The sequence below is a fragment of the Halichoerus grypus genome, chromosome 4 (genome assembly GCF_964656455.1).
Source record: "Halichoerus grypus chromosome 4, mHalGry1.hap1.1, whole genome shotgun sequence".
Taxonomy (NCBI): Eukaryota; Metazoa; Chordata; class Mammalia; order Carnivora; family Phocidae; genus Halichoerus; species Halichoerus grypus.
In genome coordinates, this window is record NC_135715.1 from 70,786,568 (window position 1) to 70,792,567 (window position 6,000).

Below are 6,000 nucleotides of genomic sequence, written 5' to 3' on the forward strand. Positions count from 1 at the left end.
ATTTTGGAAGTCCGTATTACCCATTCGGATTTTTGTTTTGGAAGATGACTCTGGCCCTAGTTTGTAGAAGACGTTGGGGTTTGGGGAAGACTGGAGTCAGGGAGAGGGGGAGGGGGTTTCCTGGTCAGTGGGCAGCGTGGTGGTAGTAGCGGGTGCGGAAACACCCAGAACGGCTCTTCTGTATTGAAGGGCTACGGTTTGCCAGGTTCTGTGCTCAGTACTTTACATAGTTTTTGTACATTACCGTGTCTGTTTTAAAGATGATAAAACTACATTTAGAGAAGTTCAGTACCTTGTCCAAGGGCATACAGCTAAAAAGGGGGTAGAGCAGTTTTTGAATCTTCATTTTTCTGACGTTACAATCCATGCTTATAATCACTACCCTGTATTTCTGGAAGCAGGCTCAATTACTACAGTTAAAAAAAAATTCTTCACTTAACAAATATTTATTGATGACCAGCTATGTGCCAGGTACTGTTTCAGGGGTTAGGGATATAGTAGTGAAAGTGAACAAGAGAGAAAAAAAAATCTCTTTTCTCATGGAGCTTACATTCTAGTTAGTAGAGACAGACAATAAACAAGATACGTAAGCACACTGTATCTTATGGCGATAAATGTTGAAATAAGGCAGAGGAAATAGGGAGAGAGAAGGGGCCTTGCTAGAAAGTAGTATTTGAGTAAGGACCTGAGGTCTCTGAGAGAAGCATATTTTTTTAAAAGATGTATTTATTTGAGAGAGAGAGAGCAGGGGTGGGGGTGCAGGGGAGGAGCAGAGGGAGAGGGAGAGAGAGTCCCAAGCAGACTCCACACTGAGCACGGAGCCAGAAATGGGGCTCAGTCTCATGACCCTGAGATCACGTTCTGAGCCAAAACCAAGAGTCGGGCGCTCAACCAACGGTGCCCCTCAGGTGCCCCAGAATGTGCATATCTACGTGAAGAGCATCTGGACAGAAGGGATAGCAGGTGCAAAGGCCCCGAGGCAGGAAGGTGTCTGGCTTGCATGAGGAACAGCAAGGGGCCAGGGTGGTGGGTGGAGCTAAGTGAACGAGGAGGGGGATCATATGGAGACAAGGTCAGAGAGGTAATGGGGACACAGACTGACTTTGAGGAGTGACATCCCTCAAAGGATTCCTCTGGCTTATGTGTTGAGCATAGAGAGACAAGGCCAGACACCGGGAGGCCAGGGAGCAAGCTTGGCAGGAATCTAGGAGAAAGGATGTGGTGTCTTGGAGCGAGGGGGTAGCATTGGAGGAGGTGAGGGGTGGTCGGCTTCTTCTGAAGGTTGAGCTTACAGGATTTGCTGATGCACTGGCGGTGGGGAGTAAGGAAGGAAAGTTGTCAAGGACGACTCCAGGTTTGGGTGCTGCAGCCGCCAGGGAGGATGGTGTGTCCCTTGCTGAGATGGGGAAGAGTGGGAGGAAGAGGTTTAGGGAATCCGAGCAGGTGCTGTGTCTGCAGGGCTTAGCTGAGTGACCTATTCGATACCCTCGTGGAGCTTTCCAGTAGGCAGTTTTAAGAACCAGTCTCTTGTTCAGGGAGGGCATCGGGCCTGGGTGAGCAAGGCAGTGTAGAGAAGAGGCCACGAAATGACCATTTAATAGCCCAATGGTGAAAGGCGGGTGGATAGAGGCCAGAGGCACTCAGCAAGCACAGCTTTTTCCTGAGCGGAAGCATCCCTCCATCAGCAGCGTTCGCATCGGTGACCTTGATTTATAAAAAGTGGCAAGCCCGGGACCCCGCTCAGTCAGTGCCCACCTTGTGACTGCTTTGCGCTCCGAATGAGCTCACTGAAGTTCACCATACGCCGAGACGCAGGGAGGTCTGACATTAATTCTGGAAAGATTTCCACCAAAAAAACCAAAAAAAAAATCGTTAAACTTGACGTAAATAAATGTGTGACATTTAAATAGGCAAGCCTCAGTTTTTGGTAAAATGAATTCAGGTGGAGCGGCCCTTCCCCAGGGACATAGGACAAATGAGACCCCCACTACATGTTCGGTCAAGATGGAAAGAGCTGGAAAGTGTGGGAGGCCATGGGACCGACTCCTTCCAGTCCTCCCGATCCAGGGTCTATGGCCATCCATCGCTCAGCGCTCTCCCCAGGCCGAAGACACACATGGTTTGCTGGATTGAGTTCATATTCCCTGCTTGTATTAATCTTCCCTTTCCGGGGAGCTTGCCAGGCCGCCGAGGAAAACACACTTCATGTCAGCGTTTCCAAGGTAAATGCAAGCTCTTTGTTCCTCCGGCCCTCCCTGGGGACTGGCCCCCCGCTCTTCGTCCCGGGAGCCACCTTCTCCTTCGGTTGCCACAGACGCTTGGCTCACCCAACCCGTCTCTTCTCCGCCGCGCCTTGTTGCTGCAATCTGTGTTTACAGTTTTTAAAGACTTAATAAACAGATGTGTTTTTCTATCCCCAAGGAAGGAAATGAAGATTGTCACTTGGCGTTGCTTCCTGCCATCATGTTTTTGTTGCTGTTGTAGAAATGGGGCAGAAAATTACCGCTGCTCCTTTATTGCTCAACGGCCCGCGCCACTTCCAGTCCTTGGGAGGAAAATCAATTGTTTCTGCAAATTTTATTCAGACATTTGGGTTATTATTTGCTGAAATCATCCCCATTCTTTCCTCTGAAAAGAGGAAGTTCTGTGATGGGGAAAAAAACACAAAAAACAACCCACCCACTTTTCCCACCCCTTCCGTCACCACCCCCCCCAGCCCCCAGCTCACTTTGTCACAGGGTGGCAAGGACAGAGACGAAGCGCTCACACCGATCTGTCAGGCAACTTTCAGCTTCTTCCCAAAGCGATTTCTCGACCATTCCTGAGCTCTGAGTACCAAACACAGGGCTTACACCAACCATGTGAGGAAGCTTTGAAGTCCCATTTTATTGATGAGGCCCCTGAGGCCGAAGGATTTAAACATCCAGCCGTGCACACACCCAGCCAGTGAGCATTCTTCACAACAGTGTCTGCTGCCCCTTGGGAGATCAATAGCAATTCCCAGGAAGAATTTCGTATCCTTCGAGTTTGTGCATTTTGTACAGAAATCACAACTGGAATCAAAATCTCTCATGCTTCATTTTTGCCAAGTATTTTAACGCACTGTGGGTCAGCTGCCGAAGAACACCGTCCGCACGCACATGGCCAATGACACCGGAACAGGTTTATGCAGCGTGGCTAGACTCACACCTTCTTCTAAACGGTTTATTTTTCAAACCTGTGACCCTGATTTGGAGGATTTTGTACCACTTGAAAGTTTTTGATTGTGCAACAATCAAGCAATTATAAAATGTGGGTTACAGTAGCAGGACAGATGAACTCCAGCCGCCTCTCAGGTGAAAGAAACATTCACACTCGTAACTGATCATTTCAGTTAAATCTTGGTTGTTCTCAGGCTGCTAGTGGATACTTATTCTAGGAGAGAGGAAGTGGTCAAAAACGTTTTTTTTTAAGATTCTACTTTTAAGTGATCGCCACGCTCAACGCAGGGCTCCAACTCATAACCCCGGGATCCAGAGTCGAACGAACACTCCACCAACTGAGTCAGCCAGGTGCCCCTGGTTGAAAATGTTTTAAAGTCCCTTGCAGACACTGGAGACACATGCTTGCTAAGGTTGTAGATTGAATAATTAGGGATGGATTTTGACACAGTTCTTGACTTAGCTGCCAGCTTACTTGGTGAGATTGGACAAGTCACTGACCCAGCCTCCGTCCTAGGAGGGGCTAGAACACGGGTCTCCAAAGCCAGGTGTACTATAGGAGGGGGGCAAGCAGCAGGCTGGGCAGGGGTCCTTTGGGACCAGGGAGGGGACATGCATTTCCTGATATAGTCTTTGCTGCTTATGGAAGGACTCCACCATGAGGTAGACTAGAAATAGTGAGGCTGGGAGTCTGAGAACCCACAGGACTCTAAGGAGGGAAGGACCTGATTCGGATGGGAGAGATTTCAGTATGAGGGTCACTGTATTAGGCTGCTGAAGCTACCCCAATAAAGTTCTACAGACTAGGGGGCTTCAACAACAGAAATTTACTTCCTCACAGTTCCGGAGGCTACCAAGAGTCCAAACTCATGATGTCGGCAGGGTTGGGACCCTCAGAGGCCTCTCTCCTGTGTCTTCACATGGTCATCCCTCTGCGCTATTTCCTCTTCTTAAAAGGACACCAGTCATACTGGATGAGAACACACCCATATGACCTTATTTTATCTTAATTGCCTCTTTCAAGGCCCTATCTCCAAGTCCAGTTACATTCTGAGGTACTGGAAGTTAGGACTTCAACACAGAAATTTGGGGGGTACAATTCAGCCCGTACGAATGAGATTACTGTGGTCTCCAGACCACTGTAATATCACACGTGCTTTACCGGAAAAAACATTTGAGCATGAATACCAAATAAATCTACTTGATTATTTATAAATCATATTCTGCTGGACTAATAGAGTTGCACCAGATTTGCACCTTATAAAGCATACCCATATGTAGAAATTGTAAAGGATAAACAAGATACAAATAGAAGTTCTCTTTTTTGCTCCATTACCCAATGGGTCATTTTGGCACACACTGGGGCGCGGGCACCCTGCTTTGTGGGGACCATGGCCTTTGTGGTTACTATGTCTGTCTCTCTGATTCTTATTTTTCCAAGGTTTCCTCAGGGAACCCACATGCATTCCAGATTGACACATTCATTCCTTAGATACGAATACCTTCTTTCAGGTGATAATCAAGTTTCCCTGCCTTAGGAGCTGTTCGCACTCTGTAAGGAGACTTTCCCTACATCCTGACCCGTCCTGTGTAGATTTATAGTTTCCTTCAGCAATCAGATTTCCCTCAGCTCTAGGTCCTGGAGGGCACATGTCCGCGTCCTATCCGGCCCACCACCTGCATTTTCCATTTGCCACCTCACAATTTTCTCTTTGATCCACTGTTCATCCTTCTTATACTTAATTTCCATTTCCTCACCTGAACCGTAAAGGCCGAGAGAAGACGGATGAGTCTAAAATCTGTTTTCCTGGGGCCGGGCTTGGTGCGTGGGAACACAGGGGCTTCATGGACTGTGGATATTATAACTTTCTCCAACATCACGTGGTGAAATAGAAAATTCAGAACTCACTATCGCTTCAGAGTTTAAAGATTCAAGTCTTGCAATTAAGCATAAAGGTGGATATCATTCTAACATAATTAAAAAATTAATAGTCACTCTTCTAGATAGCCCTTGGGGAGTAAAAAGACATAAAAGCCGTTACCTCTGCCTTCCATTAGTGTTCCCAGCATGCGGCCCAGGGGTATTGGCAAGGTGGCATCCAGCCTCGCCTTCAGCCCGGAGGTGCTGCCGGTGAATTGACCCTTAGGGGTTGCCCTGTCATTGACAGAAGAGCAAAGGCAAGACTGGAGAGTTCTGGGAGAAGTTACCATGTTGAGAAGGTCAAAAGACTCTAAGAATGAGGAAGACTCCACAGGGCTGTATAGCCCCCAGGCTGTGTGATTGAGCCCAGGGGGAGGCCGGGGCTCCGTCAAGCATCCCACCAAGACCTGGTTACCCCATTTTCTAGCATCTTTCCTGGACTTCCCTACCTCTCTGGAACGGTGTCTTTGCCCGATTCTTCTGGTGGAGCTCTCTCCTAATGAAGGTGGGCTGGCAGCACAGACGTGGTAGTCAGTGATCTTGGGCCGACACCTCTCTCTGGCGGTCTGTGTACATTCGGACACAAGTCTCTTGGGGACTGTGCCTGATGCAAATGTGGAAGAGATAGCAGAGGGCAGGATAGCCTCTGGGGCTTTCTCAGATCATGACATGCGAGAGCTGTCTCCTGTGGCTCATATCGAGGCATGTTGGGTTTTGTCTGGTTTTAGCCCCGATGACAGTGGGAAACCAGTTAGGGGATATTAGCTTCTCAGCAGCTCTTTTCTCAGGCTATGATGTAAAGACCACCAATGCCCATAAGGACAAACTCTCTGTGTTGCTTAATTAGAATGGAGGAGGAATGAGTTCTGTTTTAAAAGA